General features: G+C 43.1%; 1 protein-coding gene and 1 non-coding gene across 3 annotated transcripts in view; one reads left to right on the top strand and one right to left on the bottom strand.

Moving 5' to 3' along the window:
* The first annotated feature begins 4,501 nt into the window (after positions 1–4,501).
* Positions 4,502–24,668, top strand: part of NCK1 (NCK adaptor protein 1) — a 100,042-nt gene continuing 79,875 nt past the window's right edge. The window contains exon 1 of one of the 2 annotated variants that reach the window (XM_023187851.2): positions 4,502–4,637. The gene's annotated coding sequence lies outside the window, so the exon portion shown is untranslated. Of the gene's footprint in view, positions 4,672–24,668 lie in introns of both variants that reach the window. The other variant, XM_023187850.2, reaches the window with a different exon arrangement.
* On the bottom strand, positions 19,853–19,959 carry LOC111523383. The gene has a single exon (XR_002725508.1). It is a non-coding gene; the product is annotated as a U6 spliceosomal RNA (small nuclear RNA).

The following is a 24,668-nucleotide window of genomic DNA, read 5'->3' on the forward strand; positions in this document are numbered from 1 at the left end:
TTCCCCTGTGGCTTAATATCCTCCTTGCACCTATTTTTGTATTTACTAAACTAATAACAAATATCTGTTTATATTTCATTCTCTGACACTGGTTTGAGCACTTTTTTTTTTTTTTTTTTGAGATGGAGTCTTGCTCTGTTGCCCAGGCTGGGGTGCAATGGCTCGATCTTGGCTTACTGCAATCTCTGCCTTTCGGGTTCAAGCTATTCTGCCTCAGCCTCCCAAGTAGCTGGGATTACAGGCGCACACCACCACGCCAGGCTAATTTTTTTTGTATTTTTAGTAGAGATGGAGTTTCACCATCTTGGCCAGGCTGGTTTCGAACTCCTGATCTTATGATCCACCAGTTTCAGCCTCCCAAAGTACTGGGATTACAAGCGTAAGCCACTGCACCTGGACTCTCTGTAACAATTTCTAACTATAAGCTATCAGGTTTCTGGGAAAGGTCTTGACATGGAGGCTCATTTTTCCCTTTCTTGTGTTCCCGATTCTTTTATTTGGGATTAATAAAGTAAGCCACCTGCGTGTTTTTAATCGTAGACAGATTAGCTGCCCATATCCAAAGCGCCACCTGTAGTCCCTAGATAAGTTTTGTTTTTGTTTTGAGACGTGGTGTGATCATAGCTCATTGCAGCCTGAAATTCCTGGGCTCAAGCCATCCTCCCACCTCAGCCTCCAGAGTGGCTGGGACTACAGGCACATGCCACTATGCCCAGCTGATTAAAAAAAATTTTATAGAGACAGGGTCTAGTAGCTCTGTTGCCAGGGCTGATCATAAGTTTCGACTTACATTTTCTTGTTGCCTGATTCTGGTTAGTCCCTGATCCACTCAGCACTAATTAGCAAGGCTGATTCCTGTTTTTTGGTTTGAGTTCCCCTGAAAGAGAGGAAGCAGCAGCCATGTGCGTGTTTATATTTGGAAGCTGGGGAGACAGACTGTGAAAGGAAGTCTCTGGGACAGCTCCCACCCCATGAAAACATGTACTGCATCCCTTCTAAGTGCAATTTCATAAATGCCTTTCTGCCTATCTGCCCTTCCAGTCTATGCTTTCCTTTTTCATTGCTGTTTCCTTATTCTTCTTCTCTGACTCCTCTTTTGCATATATTTTTGGAGGTTTCTTAAATTTTTTTTTCAGAGTTCCTGGTAAGAATGAGTGATGAGAAAGATTAAAGAAGGAAAACTAAGATAAAGTGGCTGGGTGCTGTGGCTCACGCCTGTAATCCCAACACTTTGGGAGGCTGAGGTGGGTGGATCACCTGAGGTCAGGAGTTTGAGACCAGCCTGACCAACATTGTGAAACCCATCTCTACTAAAATTACAAAAAATTAGCCAGGTGTGGTGGTGTGTGCCTGCAGTCCCAGCAACTTGGGAGGCTGATGCAGGAGAATTGCTTGAACCCGGGGGGTGGAGGCTGCAGTGAGCTGAGGTGGTGCCACCGTACTCCAGCCTGGGCAAAAAAGCAAGACTCCATCTCAAAAAAAAAAAAATCTGAATGTATGACTTAAGCATATTTTTTTTCTGGGTTAATTTCCCCACTTAAGGTGGTGGTAAGCTACATGAAGGCAAGAACTGTATTTCTGTCTTTTACCTGTTGTATTTGATTTCACACCTTCTGCCTCCATCAGATGTTAAGTATGTAATTAGAATTAAAATTGAGCCAGGCTGTGCTAACAATTTGATGGGTGATTTTGCAGCAATAGTTTTAACTCTGGACAAGTTTCTTCAAAAATGAATATAATATTAATATCTCAGTCTGTAAACTTTATAAAATGTATCAACAAATAAAACCATTGTATTAGCTTGGGCTGCCATAACAAAATACTAGATTGGGTGGCTTACACAACAGAAGTTTATTTTTTCAAAGTTCTGTTAGGTTGGGAGGTCCAAAAGAGGGTGCCGGCATGGTCAGTTTTGGGTGAGGGCTCTCTCACTGGCTTGCAGATGTCTGTTTTGCTGTGTTCTCAAATGGAGAGAGCTCTCTGGTGCCACTTTCTATAAAAACATTAATCTTATGGGATTAGGGTCCCACCTTTATGACCTAATTTAATTTTTATTACCTCCCTAAAGGCCTAGCCCCAAATAAAAAGATGGTCCCTGACTTAAGATTTTTTTGACTTTATGATGGTGCAAAAGCCATATGCACTCTAGAATCTGTACTTTGAGTACCCATAAAACCATCCAGTTTTTCATTCAGTATTTAGTAGATTACATGAAATAATACTTTATTAAAAAATAAGCTTTCTGTTAGATGATTTTGCCTAACTGAAGGCTAATGTAAGTATTCTGAGCACATTTTAGGTAGGCTACACTAAGTTATGATGTTTGGTAGGTTAGACGCATTAAATGCATTTTTGACTTACGATCTTTTCAACTTATGGTATTTTCAATTTATGGTGGGTTTATTGGAACATAACCCCTTTGTAAGTTGAGGAACATTTATATAGTCACATTAGGAGTGAGGGCTTCAGCATATGAATTTTTTGGGGGGATGCAATTCAGTCCATACCAGTCATGATAAAACATGCAAAGCTATTTAAACCCTTAGAATAAACTCAAAATCCACCGCCAATATTCACTTTGGATGCCAATAATAGAATGTAGACATAGAGTAGCTGTTGCCCAGTTTCATGGTCTACTTGTCTCAGCCAACCTGAGGATAGTACAGCATAGACAGATAAATTTGTGCTTGACCTTGTGATCCTACATATGGCAGGTTGTCTTAGTCCCTTTAGTGCTGCTAGAAAGGAATAGCCAAGGCTGGATAATTTATAAATAAAAAAGGTTTATTTGGCTTATGGTTCTGATGTCTGGAAAAGTTCAAGACTGAGCATCTGCATCTGATGGGAGCTTAAGACTGCTTATACTCACAGCAGAAGGCAAAGGAGAGCTGGTGTGTGCAGAGATTACATGGCCAGAGAGGAAGAAAAAGAAGGGAAGTGCGACGTTCTTTTTAACCAGCTCTCGCGGAAATAGTTACCCCCTTCCCAGGGAGGACGTTAATCTATTCATGAAGGAACCACCTCCATGACCCAACACTGCCCATTAGTCCCTACCTCCAACATTGGGGATCAAGTTTCAACAAGAGGTTTAGGGGGACAAACATCTAAATTACAGCACAGGCTAACCACATGCATGCATTACCAATCAAATAATTTTTAAGTTAAATGCAGAAAACTGCAAACTTTTGAGGCTTATAGCCAGGGCCAGGATTAAAATAAGTATTAATGCCTTAAACAGTATTTACTGACCATCTACCCTACTACAAGGCCCTAAGGAGAAACTGAACAGACATGGTTCCTGATTCAGTGGAGTGTACAATCTAGGTAGGGATACAGGCAAACCATTTCAATAGCTCGGATGGAGAAAATACCTATGCTCCAAAGAAGGTACCTAACTCAGCAAACTTCCCTGAGGAGCGACCCTAAACTGAGCCACACAGATGGTTAAGAAAAAATGAGGCGGCTGAGCGTGGTGACTCACGCCTGTAATCCCAGCACTTTGGGAGGCCGAGGCTGGCGGATCACGAGGACAAGAGATCGAGACTATCCTGGCCAACATGGTGAAACCCCGTCTCTCCTAAAAATACAAAAAAAAAAAAAAAAAAAAAAAAAAAGGGGGGGGGGGGGACACACCCCTAGAGCCCCCGCCACTCGGGAGGTTGAGGCAGGAGAACCCCGACCCGGGAGGGGGGGGTTGCAGTTAGCCGAGATCGCGCCACTCCACTTCAACCTGGGGAAAGAGCGAAACTCGTCTAAAAAAAAAAAAAAAAAAAGAAAAAGAAATGAGGCAGGTATTGGCGAGGGGAAGAACCAACTTACTGACACCTCAGCCAGTGGCTGGAGCCCTAAGAATGGGCAGACCTGGCTCCGAAGGTCCTCTTCATAACACTACTGCCGCCAAGAATGGACAGACAGAAAGTCCGGCATGAGGAGGTAACCGCTTGAGCTAACTCCGACCCGTTGCCGCCAAGAATGTAATGTAAGTAAGCTGCCCAAGCACGAGGACACTTTTAGCGGGCCCGCAGCTTCTTTTGGTCTGTGCCTCAAATTAAGCACATGTCTTACATTTCTCCCAGGTCCCAATTTTCAGGTCTGCTTTTCTTTGTTTTTCTTTGTCGCTCCCCGCTCCTAAGAACCTTTCGCTGGGAAGACATTCTTCAAGTGCAGAAACCGGGGGAAGCTCCCAGAACAGTGGGGGCTGAACTCAGGACACAGTCATTCTCGCTGTGGAGTCTCTCCTGCGGCGCTGAGGAGGAAGGCTCAAAGTAATCAGCCAGAGCAATCGCAGAGGGAAAAGCCAAAACGGTTCTGCTCGGGCCGGGCGCTTCTCACCCTCTAGCTCGCTTCGCACCGCGGCGCAGCCTCTGCTCCCTCCACACCACGCACGGCGCTTGATTGACATGTGGGCCGGCCCAATCCCAGTGCGGCACAGACCGCTGTCGCATCAGGGACCGGGAAAGGGGGCGACTGAACCTATCAGATTGGGCCGAGAGTGGGTTTCCTGCCCGCGCGGATCCGCCTGCCCACCGCGCGTGCCCCGCCCCTCTCCCGAGAGCTACGCGTCGGCGGCGGAGCGCAGGCCTAGAGCCGTTACGGCCATCACGGCAGCCGCGGTGGCGTCCTGGAGCCCTCCTCAGGTGAGCTGGAGCTGCCCGGCTCGGCAGCAGGAAGGTGAGACGGCCTTGCTGGAGGCAGACACACACCCACCCCCCTTCAGTCCGCTGTCCATCCACACAGCCTGTTACTCGCTGCGTTGCTTCCTCTTCCCCGCTGAGTTAGCCCCGGGGGCGCCGTCTGTAGGCTAGGAGCTGAGCCGGAGGGGGCGCGGAGGCTGCTCATAGGGTCCGAACTTATGCACCGGCATTTCCCGAGGCCCTCGGGCCATTGCCCAGGGGAGGGCGACCTCGCGGCCTCCTTGTCAGCCGCTGGAGCGCTGCGTCGGGGTGAGAGCCCGGGCGGCCGCCCCTGCGAGGCTGGGAGGTCGAGTGTGCGGCGCGCTGGCTGACTTGTCTGTTTTCTCCTGAAAAAGACCTTTTGCCAGCTGTGGCGTAATCCGAGGTCGGGAAGGTAGGGACGTGGTAGGAGGAAGGGCGCTCTCACCTCCAGCGCGAGAAGAGGGGAGGCGGCAGGCTGCGCGGTGCTACGGATGGACATCTTCGGGACGCGCCCTCGCCCCTCCCCCCACCCGCCGGCCGTTTTCTAGTCCGGGGCTGTGACTTTAATCGTCTCGACCTGCTTCAGATTCGTACGCGAGTTGCTGGGGCTGTGAACTTTTGACTTGAGTTGTAATATGTTTGGTTAAAAAAAAAAACGATTTCGGTAGGTTTTGTAACTTTTCTTCTATATTAACATACAAGTTAAATTCGCCGTTAGAAGCTCGGGAAGCTGAGTTTTGTTCAGGATTGACGTAGAAAGGCTCTCGGAGTCAAACTGATGAACTTGGAGTCACCTGAACATAATTATACACGTTAGATTAGGTAAGAAGCCCTAGAAATTAGGAAAGAATGAGGTTAAGGAGAATTGCCTAACCCTTCTTTGGATGGGGAGCAAAGCAGCTCAATGTGCCCCCAAAACGGGTAAGTGTTGCTAGGAGGTACTCATTTTTAAAATCTTACTTTGTTAGACTTATGACAAACCATCTATAACAATTTCTTCAGCACCTGGAAACCAGTGTGCCTAAACTCTCAGCCTTCAGCGAGGTCACACAGTAAACGGAGAAATAACCTAGGAAGAAAGTTTTGTTCGGTAATTGTCAATAATATTCGTTCTTTTCTTTTTAAAACACTTTATTTTCTTGTGGTAGTGAAGTCAGTGATGTTCTTCAATAGGCATCCCATTCACAACTTGTTAGTAATATGCACTGGTTGATAAATGATACTTTCTTTTCATCTTGACTACAAACTGAGACTTCTTTGGGAAAATTGTGATCTGTGGGAATTGTCTTTAATATCCATAACCATAGTTTGCAGAGTGTTCAGATCTACTCAGCTGTTGGCTCATGTATTAAATTTTAAAATATGTACTTATTTTTCCAGGGATTATCTTTTGTCCAGGTTTCTGCAGTGCTTTCAGGTCCAACTAAATAAAATTTGAAACCTACGTGTAATGTTGGCCCGGCGCGGTGGCTCACGCCTGTAATCCCAGCACTTTGGGAGGCCGAGGCAGGCGGATCACGAGGTCAGGAGATCGAGACCAGCCTGGCCAACATGGTGAAACTCCGTCTCTACTAAAAATACAAAAATTAGCCGGGCGTGGTGGCACGCGCCTGTAATCCCAGTTGATTGGTAGTCTGAGGCAGGAGAATTGCATGAACCTGGGGGTGGGAGGTTGCAGTGAGCCAAGATCAACACTGTACTCCAGCCTGGCAACAGAGCAAGACTCCGTCTCAAAAAAAAAAAAAAAAAAAATTACGTGTAATGTTTTGTTAGATACTGAAGGAGACCCAGGCAGGGTAGTTCAAGCCTGTAATCCCAGCACTTTGGGAGGCCAAGATGGGAGGATAGCTGGAGGCCAGGAGTTTGAGATCAACCTAGGCAATATAGTGAAACTCTGTCTCTAGGTTAAGAAAATTTAAAAAAAAATCAAAAAGGAAAATAATAAAAGAGATATTAAGTGATACTTCATGGTTCTGGGTTTTTTCTTTGCTTTTTTGTTTTTTTTGAGACAGAGTCTCACTCTGTTGCCCAGGCTGGAGTGCAGTGGCACCATCTTGGCTCACTGCAACCTCTGCCTCCCTAGCTGGGACTACAGTGTGTGCCACCATGCCCAGCTAATTTTTGTGTGTATATATATATATATATTTTCTTTTTTTGTTGAGACGGAGTCTCGCCCTGTCGCCCAGGCTGGAGTGCAGTGGCACAATCTTGACTCACTGCAACCTCCGCCTGCCGGGTTCAAGCAATTCTCTGTCTCAGCCTCCCCAGTAGCTGGGATTACAGGCGCCCGCCACCACGCCTGCCTACTTTTTGTATTTTTAGTAGAGGCAGGGTTTCATCATCTTGGCCGGGTTGGTCTTGAACTCCTGACATTGTGATCCACCCACCTCGGCCTCCCACAGTGCTGGGATTACAGGCACGAGCCACCGCGCCTGGCCTGTATTTTTAGTAGAGACGGAGTTTCACCATCTTGACCAGGCTGGTGTCGAACTCCTGACCTCAAGTGATTCACCTGCCTCGGCCTCCCAAAGTGCTGGAATTACAAGTGTGAGCCACTGCACCTGGCCTATATTCGTTTTTCAAAATTCTTCTAGAGTTTTACCTTTTTATTGCTTTGTACTTTTACTTTGTCTTATTTTACTTTTTCACCATTGTGTTTTTCAAAGCTGAAGGTATATATGATGTGATTATTATAAATCACTTGTCAGGAAGACTTAGTGAATACAGATACAGTTCATTTTTAAAATCATGGTTTAATAATTTTTAGAATTTATAATATAGAAACATACCAAATATTCTTTATCCGCACTAGAAAATTAAATGATTATTTCATTGATAAGTAAAATTGAAGGGAACTTTTAAAATCACTGAGTCTTTAACAAATTCTCTATAAATACTGTGATGTTAGGAAGACGACAAGGCTAAATATGACATGTAAAGATTTAAGGCAACTTTATGTCTTGCTGATCTTCACCTTAAACTCTAGTGAAGATAGAACTGATAGTCTTCCCATCAAAACTGATTCCATATGCTGACTTTGTTTTGGTGACATTACCATGCTTTCAATTGCCCAGACACAAACTTTGGTGTTATCTCTATGCACGTAACAACATTGGCCGATTTTTGCCAGCCATTTTTATCTTTGAACTACTCACGGGCCTTTAATTGGATTTTCTGCTTGGTTTTTCTCTCTAGTTAATACGGCTTCCTAAACCTTAGAATTATGCTTCAAACATCCTTCACTTTTCAGAAACCAGTGATAACTCTGTTACCTTCAGAGTATAGTTCAGAATTCATAGCCTTCTAACAGTCTGCTCAAATCTGTTTTTCTGGGGCCAGCACTATTTCTTTATAGGAGCTGTCCACTCTCACCAAACCAATCTCTAATTCTTATTTACCCTTTGTATTTTTCTACCTTCGTATCATTCCTTTTTCTTTCTTTCTTTATTTCCTTCCTTCCTTCTGTCCTTCCTTCCTTCCGTCCTTCCGTCCGTCTGTCCTTTTTTTGGTCTCGCTCTGTTGCCCAGGCTGGAGTACAGTGGTGCGATCTCGGCTCACGGCAACCTCTGCCTCCTGGGTTCAAGCGATTCTCCTACCTCAGCCTTCCTAGTAGCTGGGACTACAGGCATGCGCCACCACGCCTGGCTAATTTTGTATTTTTAGTAGAGATGGGGTTTTTCCATGTTGGTCACGCTGGTCTCAAACTCCCGACCTTGGGTAATCCACCCTCCTTGGCCTCCCAAAGTGCTGGGATTACAGGTGTGAGCCATTGTGCCCGGCCTCTTTCCTTTTTTTTTTTTTTTTATTTGAGGCATCTCACTCTGTCACCCAGGCTGGAGTGCAGTGGCACCATCTTGGCTCACTGCAACCTCTGCTTCCTTGGTTCAAGTGATTCTCCTTTGTCAGTCTTCTGAGTAGCTAGGATTACAGGTGCATGCCACCACGCCTGGATAATTTTGTATTTTTAGTAGAGATGGCATTTCACCATGTTGGCCAGGCTGGTCTTGAATTCCTGACCTCAGGTGATCCACATGCCTTGGCCTCTTGAAGTGTTGGGATTACAAGCGTGAGCCACTGCACCCGGCCAGGTTGCCTAGTCTTTAAACAATTTTTTTTCTCCTAAATTACCAAGTAGCAAATGAAGTAAAATTTTGTTGAAGTTTCGCTTTTGGTCCTTTGGTGCAGCCTTCCAAATGTTTTTCCTGTTCCCCATGTTGCTTGCTTATTCTCTTTTCTTTTTCTTTTTTTTTTTTTTTTAACAGGGTCTTGCTCTGTTGCCCAGGCTGGAGTACAGTGGCCTGATCACAGCTCCTTATTGTAACTTGAACCTCCCAAAGGCCAGGGTTATAGGTGTGCATCAGTGCCTGGCAATTTTTTTTTTTTTTTTTTTTTTTGCAGAAATAGGGTCTCACTGTGTTGTTCAGGCTGGTTTTGAGTTCCTGGCCTCAAACGATCCTCTCACCTTGGCTTCCCAAGGTGCTGGGAATATAGGGGTGAGCCACTGTGCCTGTCCTGTTGCTTTCCTTACCCCTTGTTATTTTAGTATTCCCTTGGTTTTTGATCTTATGTGGACTCGTATCATAGAATCATAGAGCATTATTGCTAGAATGTTGGAATTCAACCTTGTGTATTATAGATAAGGAAACTGAAATACAAATAGACTAGATGCACCAAAATTCAAACATTTAGTGATGGGGTCAGAACAAAGACTCTAACCTTAATCTTCTAATGTAAATTCTGTGTATTTATGAAACCATACTACTACTCATCTGTTGTAATTTTGCATTATTTGTCTCACATTATTTTGCATTTTGTGTATTTATGCCTTCTCATAGATTGAAAACTTCAGGGCAGGGGAACCTTCATATTTACATTGTGAATTTTTATTTATTTATTTTTTTAAAGACAGTTTCACACTTTCTGCCCAGGCTGGAGTGCAGCGGTGCTGTCTCGGCTCACTGCATCCCCTGCCTCCCGGGTTCAAGCGATTCTCCTGCCTCAGCCTCCTGAGGAGCTGGGATCACAGGTGCCCGTCACCACACCTGGCTAATTTTGTATTTTTAGTAGAGACGGGGTTTCACCATGTTGGCCAGGCTGGTCTCAAACTCCTGACCTCAAGTGATCCGCTCACCTCGGCTTCCCAAAGTGCTAGGATTATAGGTGTGAGCCACCGCGCCCAGCCTTACATTGTAAATTATTTAAACAATGATTTAAAGTCTGTATACAGTTTTTTCTCCCATGCTTGTTAGATGTATTAACATCATTAACAAAAATAATATTGTCATGTTTACCGTTGAGTTTTTTTTCTTGAGACGGAGTCTTGCTCTGTCACCCAGGATGGAGTGCAGTGGCGCAATCTCGGATCACTGTACCCTCTGCTTCCCAGGTTCAAGGGATTCTCCTGCCTCAGCTTCCCAAGTAGCTGGGATTACAGGTGCCTGCCACCATGCCTGGCAAATTTTTGTAGTTTTAGTAGAGACGGGGTTTCACCATGTTGGCCAAGCTAATCTCCAATTCCTAATCTCAGGTGATCTGCCTGCGTTGGCCTCCCAAAGTGCTGGGATTACAGGGATGAGCCACCACACCTGTCCAGTGTTTACCATTGAGTTCTATCATCTACTAAAAAATGAATCTCTTACAGGTTTTACTGCTGAAATTTAGTTTGTCTTTTCGAGTCTCTTGATAATGCAAATTAATCTTTGGAGGCCTTGAATGTGGATACAGAACAATATAATGGTTTAGAGGAAACCTGGAGGGCTTATCATATAACTAAATGCAATGATCTAGCTGTAATGTTCTTTTTCTCTTTTTTGAGTGTTAGAACTGTAACACTTTCCCATTTTGCTACTTGTTGTCCTCTTGTTCATCTGTCAGGAACCATCAGTTCTTGTTGAGCAAGACAAGACAAAATGTCTTGTTGAGGCCGGGCGCGCTGGCTCATATAATCCCAGCACTTTGGGAGGCTGAGGCGTATGGAGCACTTGAGTCTAGGAGTTTGAGACCAGCCCGGCCGGCATGGTGAAACCCCATCTCTACTAAAAATATAAAAAAATTAGCCCACTGTGGTGGTGCATGGCTGTAGTCATGCACTACCTGGGAGACTGAGGCAGGAGAATGGCTTGAACCTGGGAAGCGGAGGTTACAGCGAGCCAAGATCACGCCATTCCACTCTGGCGTGGGTAACAGAGCAAGACTCCATCTCAAAAAAAAAATTTATTTGTTCCGCCAGGCCTGATCGCTCACTCCTGTAATCCCAGCGCTTTGGGAGGCTGAGATGGGCGGATAACTTGAGCCCAGGAGTTCGAGACCAGCTTGGCCAACATGGTGAAACTCTGTCTCTACTAAATACAAACATTGGCTGAGTGTGATGACGAATGCCCATAATCTCCGCTACTCAAGAGCTTGAGGCAGGAGAATCACTTAAACTGGGAGGCGGGGGTTGTGAGGTCGTGCCTCTGCACTCTGGCCTGGGCGGCAGAGCGAGATTCTCTCAAAAAAAAAAAAGAAAAAAAAGAAAAAGAAAAAAGAAAAATCATTTGTTCCATTTGGTGAGGTAGAGTGCTTTTATATGTTTGTTACTTCATGTTTATTTTTCCTCTTGACTGTATAAAGTTTCTGTAACAGAAACAATGTAGGGTTGCCTTGGTATTTTTCTTATGTATATGTAACGATAGTAGAATGCTGTAAGACAGCATAGAAAACTGTCTCTCTGAAGGTAAAATCTCTCTGAAGGGAAAGGAATGCTTACTCTTTTGGTCTGTTTTTCATTTATTTTTTGATTGTTAATAGTTGCTTTTTCTATTTGTTTAAATTATCAGCTAAAAAAACTGTTAAAACACTGATTCTCTTGTTTCTTATTCCTGAAATTGTAAGTAATGATTGCTGAATTGGACATGAATATGGTATGGATAATTTTTACTTTTGTTCGAACGGCCAGTTGAATAAAACAGGCAGTGAAAATATGTGGAAATGTTTAAAAGAATGGATGTTTCTCAAAACGTTTTTTTTTTTTAGAAGAATCATCCTGGCCGGGCGCAGTGGCTCACGCCTGTAATCCCAGCGCTTTGGGAGGCCAAGGCAGGTGGATTGCTTGAGGTCAGGAGTTCGAGACCAGCCTGGCCAACATGGTGAAACCCCGTCTCTACTAAAAATACAAATTTAGCCGGGCGTGGTAGTGCATGCCTGTAATCCCAGCTACTTGGGAGGCTGAGGCAGGAATCATTTGAACCCGGGAGCCAAAGGTTGCAGTGAGCCGAGATTGTGCTGCTGCACTCCAGCCTGGGTGACAAGGAGAGACTTCATCTCAAAAATCAGTCAGTCAATCAATCAATCAATCAATCATCCTTTTCTTCCAAAAACTTTAGCACATATTTTCATATCATGTTAGTATGTAGATCAACTCAAATAATAGATACAACAAAGATTGTAATATGCTGTGTACCTTTTAATTATTCCAGCTGTATTGCAGAAATACTTTATTAATAGGGCTGGGCAGTTTTCTTTGGAAATGTTTGATCATTTGCAAGTACTACATACTCTTGAATAATGTATTTCTATTTTTAGAAACATTTAGAATATTCAGTGTACAACCCCGTCTCCCAGTAATTCTGCTGCCCAAGGAAATCAGTTACTTTTATTTTTTATTTCTTTTCATTTCTTAGCTATATTGTTTTAAAAAAAAAAAAAAGGCCTGTGAGGTCTTGCATGATTTGGCTTTTGCCTACTTTTCACTTCATCTCTTGCTTTTGTGTCTTTCCTCTTTTAGCCTTGAATACTTTAGCCCTTTTTTGGTTTGGTGTCTGTGATCATGCTCTTCCCTCAAGGCAGATGGCTTCTTTAGGTTAATTAATCAGCATTAAGTTTGGCTGCTAGTATCAGACAGATGCCAAATACTCATTTCTCTCACATTAGAGAAATCCAGGGTTGGCATGGCATTCATTTATTAAATGTTATTTCCAGGTGTGTGTATGTGTTCTGCTCTTGTAAATTCTGCAATAAAGATCTTTGTATATAAGACTTTGCTTTTTTTTTTTTCCTTTTGATTAATTCCTGTTGTGGATCCAACGAAAAAGCTTACCAATTTTTTTTAAAAAAATTGTTTAGTCTGGTCATGGTGGCTCATGCTTGTAATCCTGCACTTTGGGAGGCTAAGGTGGGAGGATGGCTTGAGGGTAGGAGTTAAGAGAGCAGCCTGGGCGATACAGCAAGAGACGGCCTCTACAAAAGTAAGAAAAAAATTTAGCCAGGTTTGGGTGTGAGCATCTGTAGTCCTAGCTACTTGCAAGGCTGGTGGGAGGATTGCTTGAGCCTAAGAGGTAAAGGCTGCAGTGAGCTGTGATCGCGCCACTGTACTCTAGCTTGGGGGACAGAGTGCGACACTGTCTAAAAAAAAATACAAATTTGTTTAGAGAAGGTATCTTTAAATTTTTATTGAAAACTGAAAAATTTAAATGTATAGAATTTTTATATTTGTAGATATATATGTAGTCATCACTCAAATCCAGATGTAGAACATTTTTAGTGTTCGAAAAGGCTCTCTTGTGCCCCCTCCAGTCAGTGTCTCTTATGCTCTCAAAGGTAATCACTATTCTGTTCTCCTATCAGCATAAATTATTTTTGCCTGTTTTTGAACTTTATATAAACGTAACTGATATGATTTGGCTGTGTCCCCACTCAGATCTCATCTTGAATTGTAACTCCCACAATTCCCATGTGTGGTTGGAGGAACCTGGTGGGAGGTCATTGAACCATGGGGGTGGGCCTTTCTCATGCTATTCTTGTGATAGTGAATAAGTGTTGTGGGAGATGATGTTTTTTAAAACAGGAGTTTCTCTGCACAAACTCTCTTCTCTTGTCTGCTGTCATGTGAGAAGACATGCCTTTCACCTTGTGCCATGATTGTGAGGCCTCCCCTGCCATGTGGAACTGTAAGCCCATTAAAACTCTTTATTTTGTAATTTGTCCAGTCTCAGGTATGTCTTTATCAGCAGCATGAAAATGGACTAATACAGTAAATTGATACCAGTAGACTAGAGCGCTCCTGAAAAGATACCCAAAAATGTGGAAGCAGCTTTGGAACTGGGTAACTGGCAGAGGTTGGAACAGTTTGAAGGGATCAGAAGAGGACAGGAAAATGTGGGAAAGTTTGGAACTTTCTAGACTTGTCGAATGAGTTTGCCCAAAATGCTGATTGCTGTATTGACAATAAAGTCCAGGCTGAGGTGGTCTCAGATGGAGATGGGGAACTTGTTGGGAACCGGAGCAAAGGTGACTTGTTACGTTTTAGCAGAGAGACTGGCGACATTTTGCCCCTGCCCTAGAGACCTGTGGAACTTTGAACTTGAGAGAGATGATTTAGGGTATCTGGTAGAAAAAACTTCTAAGCAGCAAAGCATTCAAGAAGTGACTTGGGTGCTGTTAAAGGCATTCAGTTTTACGAGAGAGGCAGAGCATAGAAGTTCGGAAAATTTGCAGCTTGATAGCACAATAGAAAAGAAAATCCCATTTTCTGAGGAGAAACTCAATATATCTGCAGAAATTTGCATAAGTAATGAGGAGCTGAATGTTAATCCCCAAGACAATGGGGAAGATGTCTGCAGGGCATGTCAGAGGTCTTCATGGCAGCCCCTCCCATCAGAGACCTGGAGGCCTTGGAGGAAAAAATTGTTTTGTGGGCCAGACCCAATGTTCCTGTGCTATGTACAACCTAGGGACTTGGTACCCTGCATTCCAGCTGCTCCAGCCGTGACTGAAAGGGGCCAGCATAGAGTTTGGGCTGTGGCTTCAGAGGGTGCAAGCCCCAAGCCTCAGTGGCTTCCATGTGGTGGTGATGCTGCAAGTGCATAGAAGTCAAGAATTGGGGTTTGGGAACCTCCACCTGTGTTTCTGAAGATGTATGGAAATGCTTCAATGCCCAGGCAGAAGTTTGCTACAGGGGTGGAGCATTCATGGAGAACTTCTCCTAGGGTAGTGCAGAAGGGAAATGTGGGGTCAGAGCCCCCACACAGAGTCCCTACTGGGGCACCACCTAGTGGAGCTGTGAGAAGAGGGCCACCATCCTCCAGACTCCAGAATGATAGATCCACTGTCAGCTTGCACCACGTGCCTAGAAAAGCTGCAGACACTCACTGCAAGCCTGTGAAAGCAGCTGGGAGAGAGACTGTACTCTGCAAAGCCACAGGGTCGGAGGTGCTCAAGACCATGGAAACCCACCTCTTGGATCAGCGTGACCTGGATGTGAGACATGGAGTCAAAGGAGATCATTCTGGAGCTTTTAAGATTTGACTGCCCTGCTGGATTTCGGATTTGCAAGGGGCCTTTAGCCCCTTTGTTGTGGGCAATTTCTCCCATGTGGAATGGCTGTATTTACCCAATGCCTGTACCCCCATCTTATCTAGGAAGTAACTACCTTGCTTTGGATTTTACAGGCTCATAGGCAGAGAAGGGGCTTGCCTTGTTTCAGATGAGACTTTGGACTATGAACTTCTGAGTTAATGCTGAAATGAGTTCAGACTTTGGGAGACTATTAGGCATGATTGGTTATGAAATGTGAAGACATAATATTTGGGCAGGGCAGGGGGTGAAATGATATGGTTTGGCTGTGTCCCCACCCACATTTCATCCTGAATTGTAGCTCCCACAATTCCCATGTGTGGTGGGAGGAACCTGGTGGGAGGTAATCGGATCGTGGGGGTGGGCCTTTCCTGTGCTTTTCTTGGGATAGTAAGTCTCACGAGATCTGATGATTTTTAAAAATGGGAGTTTCCCTGCACAAGCGCTCTTGTCTGCCGCGACGTGAGACATGCTTTTCACTTGTGAGGCCTCTCCAGCCACATGGAACTGTGAGTCCATTAAACCTCTTTCTTTTGTAAATTGTTCAGTCTTCATCAGCAGCATGAAAGTGGACCAATACAGTAACCATACAGCATGTATACCTTCTTGTGGATGGCTACTTTTGCTTAACATTGTATTTGTGAGATTCATTTATGATGTAGGGTGCAGCCATAGTTCCTTTTCAATGATGGTAGTATTCCATTGGATGAATATAATGTAATTTTAAAAAAATTGGACATTTGGTTTTCAGTTTTTGGCTATTGTGAATAAAGCTGTTGTCAACATTCATTTACAGTTTTTAAAAATTTTTAAAAAAATTTTTTTGAGATGGAGTCTTGCTCTGTCACCCAGGCTGGAGTGCAGTGGCGCGATCTCAGCTCACTGCAACTTCCACCTCCCAGGTTCAAGAGATTCTCCTGCCTCAGCCTCCCAAGTAGTTGGGATTACAGGCACTCAGCACTACACCTGGCTAATTTTTGTATTTTTAGTAGAGACGAGGTTTCACTGTGTTGGCCAGGCAGGCTGGTCTTGAAGTCCTGACCTCAGGTGATCCACCCGCCTCGGCCTCCCAAAGTGCTGGGATTACAGGCGTGAGTCACCGCGCGTGGCCCATTTACAGGTCTTTAATGAACATACACACTCATTTCTTCTGGCTGGTATTATATACGCATTGGAGTAGAATTGTGCTGTCTTTAGCAGTTTTTGAACTTGCTTGATCCGGCCCTCTATGGCTGATACATAGTAGTTTCCTGGCATTTCTTCCTTTCTGATAAAACTAGCGACTCCCTTTGTCTTTCTGCTGTGTTAAATCTTTTTTTTCCCTTTCCATGAATCATGTAGTGTTTTTGTTTGTTTCGTTTTTTGTTTAACCCCTCCATTTGATGGAGTATATCATATAATAGATTCCTGTGGAAGACTGAGATCTTGCATTAATGAAAACTTTTTTTTGTTGTTGTTGTTTTCATGCTTGATTTGGTTGGCTAAGGATTCTAGGCTGGAAATAATTTGCCTTCAGAATTCTGAAGGCCTTGCTTCATTGTTTTCTAGCGTGTCATCCTTTTGAGAAGTCTGAAGATATTCTAATTCTTGGGTATAAAAATGTTTTGCTTTTCTGGAATTTTGTGTTTCCTATATTCTGAAATTTCATAAGGTTGTAGCTTGGCGTTACGTCTGTTTTTAACATTTTTTTCTGGATATGTGTGTACCTTCTGAATCTGTGAAATTCATTAGTTCTGGGACATTTTCTTTAATTATTTTGCTGACAGATGTATTAGTAGTCTTTGAGTACTGTCATAACAATACCACAGACTGGGTTTTTTAAACAACAAATATATTTTCTCACAGTTCTGAAGAGTAGAGTTCAAGAATAAGATGTGGCTGAGTGTGGTGACTCACGCCTGTAATCCCAGTACTTTCGGAGCCTGAGACGGGGAGATCACTTGAGGCCAGGAGTTTGAGACCAGCCTGGCCAACATGGTGAAATCGTATCTCTACTGAAAATACAAAAACAGCTGGGCTTGGTGTGAGTGCCTGTAGTCACAGCTACTTGGGAGGCTGAGGCAGGAGAATCACTTGAACCTGGGAGGCAGAGGTTGCAGTGAGCTGAGATCATGCCACTGCACTCCGGCCTGGGCGACAGAAGGAAATTCCATTTCAAACAAATAAACAAAAAAGAATAATTGGCTATCAGGGTTAGTTTCTGATGAGGCTTCTCTTTCTGACTTGTAAACCATTGTCTTCTTGCTGTGTCCTTACATGGGTTTTCAGTGGAGAGAGATCTTTTTTTAACTGGATTAGGGCCCCATCCTATGACCTCATTTAGTCATAATTATCTCCTAATAGACCTTATTTCCAAATACAGTCACATTAGGTGTTAGGGCTTCAACATAAGGATTTGGAGGGAGGGGAGAACAGACACAGTTCAGTCCATAACAATGGTTTTCTCCCTATTCTTTTTCCTGAAACTTTTGTCATTTATTTGGGTCTCTTAGGCTAGTTTTCTAATTTCTTTTTTTCTCCTATTTTCCACCTCCTAGTCTTTTGCTCTGTTTTATTTGGGACATTGCTTTATTTCCCAAGCCTTCTGTTGAATTTTTTATTTTTGTTGTCAAGATTTTGATTTCCCAAGAGATTTTTTGTTTTCTTAAATATTTCTTTTTATATAGCATCTGGTGTTTTTTCATGTTTCATGGATGCGATCTCTTCTCTAATTTCTGAGCCTATAAATGACTTTTTAAGTTTTTTTGAGACAGAGTCTTGCTCTGTTGCCCATGTCCGAGTGCAGTGGTGTGATTGGGGCTCACTGCACCTCAACCTTCCAGGCTCAAGCAATCCTTCTGCCTTGACTTCCTGAGTAGCTGGGACCATGGGTGCACTACCACACCTGGCTATTTTTTTTTTTTTTTTCCCAAGTAGAGACAAGGTCTTGCTATGTTGCCCAGGCTGGTCTCAAACTCTTGAGCCCAAGTGATCCTCCTGCCTTGGCCTCCCAAAGTGTTGGGATCACAGGTGTGTGCCACCACCACATCTGGCCTAAGTGACTTCTGTAAAAATATTTTTTCTCCTTGCAGATTGTCTTGTGTTTTTTTTTTTTTTTTTGAGAGAAGGTTTCACTCTGTCACCCAGGCTGGAGTGCAGTGGTGCAATCATGGCTCACTGCAGTCTTAGCCTCTCTAGTTTCAGCCTCCCAGCCTCAACCTCCCCAGGAGAGATAATCCTCCCACCTCACCTTCCTTAGTAGCTGCGACCACAGGCAAGCACTGCCACGCCCAACTAAGTTTCGTATTTTTTGTAGAGACAAGGTTTTGCCATGTTGCCCAGGCTGGTCTCAAACTCCTGGGCTCAAGTGAACCTCTCGCCTTGGCTTCCCAAAGTGTTGGGATTACCGGTGTGAACCACTGTGCCTGGCCGCAGACTGTTTTTTCTAAGTTGACTTTTCTCCATTTGTTTTGGTCTCTAACTTGTATGTCATTCTTACTTCAGGTATCAGTAATGCTTGGGTGATTGATAGCTGAAAACCCTGAATTGATTGGGATTTACAGATTTTGAATTTCATTATCCAAGTGAGCATTTTTTTATTTTGCAAAAACTCTGATGTCCAGATATTTCCTATCAGGTCACGTTCATGAGGGAAAACTCAGTTTGCTTGAAGGTTGAAGGATGGCCACTAGTTTTTTGTTTCATTTTGGTGTGCAGGATCAGACAGTCATTCCCCTATTTTTGATAGAGTACTTAGACCTTTAATTATACCTGGTAATTCCTAGTTCAGGGACTCTGAAAAAAACAAAAACAAGGCTGGGCATGGTCGTTCACACCTGTTAATCCCAGCACTTTGGGAGGCTGAGGCGGGCAGATTGTCCGGACGGACCCCAGTCATTCGAGACCAGCCTGAGCCACATGGTGAAACCCCATCTCTATAACAAATACAAAATTTAGCTGGATATGGTGGTGTGCGCCTGCGTAGCCCAGATACTTGAGAGCCTGAGGTGGGATGATTGCTTGATCCCAGGAGGCGGAGATTGCAGTGAGCCAAGATGGAGATTGTGCCATTGCACTCCAGCCTGGGTAACAGAGTGAGACCCTGTCTCAAAAAACAAAACAAAAACCAAAAAAGCCTTTCTGGAGAATAAACCAACAGACTTTTGTTACTGAGAGTGGGTAGCCAACCATCAGGTAGATTTGGGTAGCTTCTAAGGATGTGTCTGCTTCTCAGGCAGCTTTTACCCAGTCTTCCTTAATTTCTTCTTCCATCCAGTTCAGGCAGTACCACCTGGTGCTGCCAATTCCTGTATGTTTTGAGGATTCCAAGATATAAATTGGGGTTTTCAACTCAGGGTTTAGGCTTCACCTTTCTAGAATTTACTAAGTGAGTTAGTTACCAGTTGTCCATCTTTTAGCTTCTGAAATTTTGTTGCTACTGTTTGCTTGTCTGTATATTTTGCTCTTGTGGGTTAGTTTCTTTAAAGAAAACATTTATGTATTAAATCCACTGTTTTAATAATCACCTCTCCAAAACAGTTATTTTTACTGCCCTAAGATAAGAATGGTTTTTACATTTTTAAAGGGCTGGAAAAAAAATGGATATATGACAGAGACTCAAGCCCACAGAGACTAAAATATTTACTTTTCTTTTTAACAGAATGAGTTTGTTTACTCTGTCCTTGTTATAAAGTTCCTGATTTCCTTCAATAAAGCTGTTTTTAAACTACTACTACTTTTATTCCTATAAAGAAGCTTCAATTTGTAATACTGAAACTTCCTGAAGCTATCTGATTTAGTCTAATGCATATGATGGAAGTTACAAGTAAAAATTGCTAGGATATACTCTGCCCTCCAAGGGATGAGATACATTTTTTAAAAAATTTAAAAATATGGAACACTTCACGAATTTGTGTGTCCTCCTTCCGCAGGGGCCATGCTAATGTTCTCTGTATCATTCTGGTTTTAGTATATGCGCTGCTGAAGTGAGCACAAGATACTTCTTTAATAGAAAATCTTAAAGAGTAGGAAAAGCAAAATGTTGAAGAAAGAAATCACAGAACACATAATATGTGTACACATGCATTGTTCTTGTCATCTAAGTGCAGGGCATAGGAGGCTCATATACTTTAAAGAGGGCTGATTTAAAAAAAAAGACCCATTTAAAATATGATTTGAGCCTATTCTTTTGGGCCTACAACTGCCCGTTTCCCCATTCTTCATAGTTAGCAAATCATAGCTGCGGGAATAAATTGGCTTTAGGTAAGAAGCTGAGGCAGTAATATACATATATTTATATATACATATATGTGTGTGTTGTCTGTATTTGTATATTTTCTCGTGATGTCAGAGATGAGAGGGATAATTAATGTAGGTCATGTGTTATACTCAATTACATTGTTCAGGAAATAGAGTAAAATATGTTTTTAAGTCTTGGCTTCCAGAAGGCTCAGGTATGTTTCATCTTAATAGTATAAGCAATCTAATTTCTAGTAATTATAAAAGTCTTCTTGTATAATTTTGTTTTTCTTTCCTCTAAATGATGTCTTTGTCATTTATTGTTATTTTTAGACTTTTGTTTGTTTTTGAGACAGGTTATGGCTCTGTCACTCAGTTGGAATGCAGTGGCATGATCTTGGCTCACTGCAACCTCCACCTCCTGGGCTCAAGCAATCCTTCCACCTTAGCCTCCCAAGTAGCTGGACTATAGTCAGGTGCCATCATGACTGGCCAAGTTTTGTAATTTTTGTAGAGACAGGGTTTTACCGTGTTGCCCAGGCTGGCCTCTAACTTCTGGGCTCAATTGATTCACCAGCCTTGGTCTCCCAAAGTGCTGGGATTTACAGGTGTGAGCCATTGTGCCTGGCCAGTTTCTGTGAACATGTAAATTCATGCACAATTGAAAAAAAATGGGATCGCATGCCATACTTTGTTTTCTAGCTTGGCTTTGATAAACATCCTTCCGCTCCGCATCAATGTATGTATAAATCTAAAGGTTTTTTTTTTTTTAGCCAAAAAACTGCCTATGTTGTTTCTGATTTTCTTTAATAAAGCTGTTTCTCCTTTTATTCCTACAAAGAATATGCTTTTTTTTTTTTTTTTTTTTGAGACGGAGTCTCACTCTGTCTCCCAGGCTGGAGTGCAGTGGTGCGATCTTGGCTCACTGCAAGCTCCTCCTCCTGGGTTCACGCCATTCTCCTGCCTCAGCCTCCCGAGTAACTGGGACTACAGGCGCCTGCCACCTCGCCCAGCTAATTTTTTGTATTTTTAGTAGAGATGGGGTTTCACCATGTTAGCCAGGATGGTCGTGATCTCCTGACCTCGTGATCCGCCGGCCTCGGCCTCCCAAAGTGCTGGGATTACAGGTGTAATCCAGACCGTGCCCGGCCACGCATTTTTTTTTTTTTTTAATGTGGCTAAAAACTTCATTTTTTTCTCATCTCTAGTATGGGAATAATACTTCAAGGATAGCTGTAAGGCTTCAGTTAGAATTTAGGAATCAGTGTAACTGCTAAGCAGTGTTTGGTACCCATGAAGAGCCTGTCTGGATCTCCCTTTCTGCCTAAGATCAGTTTCTAAATGTAAAATAACTGGTTTCGAAGATACAGATGTTTATTTAAAATGTTGCTGACTGTTGCTAAACTGCAATCTGGAAAAGATTCCAATTTATACCTTTACCACAGGGTTTCTTTCTTTTTTTTTTTTTTTTGAAACGGAATCTCGCTCTGTCTCCCAGGCTGGAGTGCAGTGAAGCGATCTTGGCTCACTGCAAGCTCCGCCTCCCGGGTTCACGCCATTCTCCTGCCTCAGCCTCCCCAGTAGCTGGGACTAGAGGCGTCCGCCACCACGCCCAGCTAATTGTATTTTTCAGTAGAGACAGGGTTTCACCGTGTTAGCCAGGATGGCCTCCATCTCCTGACCTCGTGATCCGCCCGCCTCGGCCTCCCAAAGTGCTGGGATTACAGGCGTGAGCCACTGCGCCCGGCCACCACAGGGTTTCTTAACTGTTACCATTCTTTCTAATCTTTGCCAGTATGGTAGGCAAAAAATGGACAAAACTAAAAGGAGAATTAGGCAAATCCGTAAGTATAACATGAGATATTTCAGCGTGCCTCTCTAATTAGAATAATGAGACAAAAATATATGAAAGATTTAAACACTAATTATCAAATGAATCTGATTGACATGCATTAAACGTTTCACCTAATACCTACAGAATGCAATTTTTTTTAAGTGCCTATGAAAGTTTTTCCCAAATTGACACATGCTGGACAATAAAAAAGATCAAAATGATCAATTCTTGAGTATTTTCTGACATGTTGGAATTAAGCCAGAAATGGGTTACAAATAAAACTAGAAAATTGTCAGCTGTTTGAAAATAAGCAATATATTCCTGAGTAATTCGGGTATTAGAGAAGAAATAACATTAAACTATTTTGAAAAGAACCATGAAAATATAGTATAGCTTAAAGAATGTGTATAGATGGCTGGGCTCGGTGGCTTAAGCCTGTAATCCCAGCACTTTGGGAGGCCGAGACGGGCGGATCACAAGGTCAGGAGATCGAGACCATCCTGGCTAACACGGTGAAACCCCGTCTCTACTAAAAAATACAAAAAACTAGCCGGGTGAGGTGGCGGGCGCCTGTAGTCCCAGCTACTCGGGAGGCTGAGGAAGGAGAATGGTGTGAACCTGGGAGGCGGAGCTTGCAGTGAGCTGAGATCCGGCCACTGCACTCCAGCCCGGGCAACAGAGCAAGACTCCGTCTCAAAAAAAAAAAAAAGAATGTGTATAGAGCCATGCTTAGAGGAAGAGTTACAGCCTTCAAATCTATACATGAGAAAGAATGAAGGCTAAAAATAATTGAAAGGACTTCTAAGTAAAGATGTCTCAGTGAAAGACGCATTTACAGCTGGGTACGGTGGCTCACACCTGTAATCCCAGCACTTTGGGAGACTGAGGCGGGCGGGTCACGAGGTCAGGAGATCCAGACCATCCTGGCTAACATGGTGAAACCCTGTCTCTACTAAAAATACAAAAAATTAGCCAGGTGTGGTGGCAGGTGCTTGTAGTCCCAGCTACTCTGGAGGCTGAGCCAGGAGAATGGCGTGAACCTGGGAGGTGGAGCTTGCAATGAGCCGAGATTGCTCCACTGCACTCCAGCCTGGGCGACAGAGCGAGACTCCATCTCAAAAAAAAAAAAGACACATTTACTTTTACTCCCTTTGATAGCCCAGCAAGGTGACAGTAAAGGATACTTTTAGAAGATTTGAACTACACAAGTAGAGAGAATGAAAGAAGAGACAGTAACAATAAAATTTGGAAATTGGAAAGCAAGTGGACTGATGATAAACTTCTTAGTAGACTTAAAAATGTTCAATCCTAACTGGCAGGAGCAAAAGTAGAAAATACTCCTCAGGCTCAGGAATTGGTAACATCAGGTATTTTTGGCAGGGAGGAGGTGAGAGTGGTGCTAAAAATAGGAGGATTTCTTGAAAATCTGTTTAAGAAGCAGCTCAATCATAATAGCCCCAAAGTAGAAGCAACTCAGTTGTCCATCAGCTGATATAATGGTTACATATAATGTATATCTGCACAATAGAATACTATTTGGCAGTAAAAAGGAATACAGAACTGATACATGTTATAACATGATGAACCTTGAAAGTATTATGCTGTCAAAGAAGCCAGTCACAGACAACCACAGAATTGTATGATACATGCTATAACACAGATGAACCTTTAAAACATGCTAAGTGGGTGAGACACGGTGGCTCACACCTGTAATCCCAGCACTTTGGGAGGCCAAGGCGGGCAGATCACTTGAGGTTAGGAGTTTGAGACCAGCCTGGCCAACATGGTGAAACCCCGTCTCGACTATAAACACACAAATTAGCTGGATGTGGTGGCGGGCACCTATAATCCCAGTTGCACGGGAGGCTGAAGCATGAGAATCATTTGAACCGGGGAGGTGGAGGTTGCAGTGAGCCAAGATAGCAACACAGTACTCTAGCCAGGGAAACAGAGTGGGACTCTGTCTCAAAAACAAACAAACAAACATGCTAAGTATACTAAAGACCACATTGTAAGATTCCATTTGTTTGAAGTGTCCAGAAATTGTGTATTTGTAGAGATATAGTGGTTGCGTAGGACTGGGAGTAGGGGAGGTTAGAGGGAAATGGGAAGTGACTCTAGGGTATGGAGTTTCTTTTTAGGGTGACAAAAATGTTCTAAAATTCATTGTGGTAATAGTTGCACAACTCTGAATAGACTAAAACATTGAATTGTACTCTTTAAATGAGTGAATTTTATGATATCTGAGTTATATCTCAATAAAGCTTTTTTTTTTTTTTTTTAAGAAAGCTTGAATCTAGATTCCTTCGTTAGTTTGTATTGCCGAATGACTGCCTTCTTGAATACCCCAGCAGAAGACTGACGATTGTTTCTGACACTGAGGGTGGGCAGTAGACACAATTGGAGGTCAAGCGTTCTACAGAAAACACTGAATTAAGTTAAAGTGCTCAGTGTTGAGACCCTTACTGAGGCCTCTTCTTTTTGACTTCAGAATTCTGACAATCAAGTAGGAATTTGGAGGATGGTTCTCTTACTAGCTCAAGAAGAGAATCTATGTTATTTACAATAGCTTTTATGACCCTCCTTTTAAATATGAGAAGATAATCAAGTATCACCAGGCATATGAAGAA

Source organism: Piliocolobus tephrosceles, chromosome 2 (assembly GCF_002776525.5).
Source record: "Piliocolobus tephrosceles isolate RC106 chromosome 2, ASM277652v3, whole genome shotgun sequence".
In the NCBI taxonomy this organism is placed as follows: Eukaryota; Metazoa; Chordata; class Mammalia; order Primates; family Cercopithecidae; genus Piliocolobus; species Piliocolobus tephrosceles.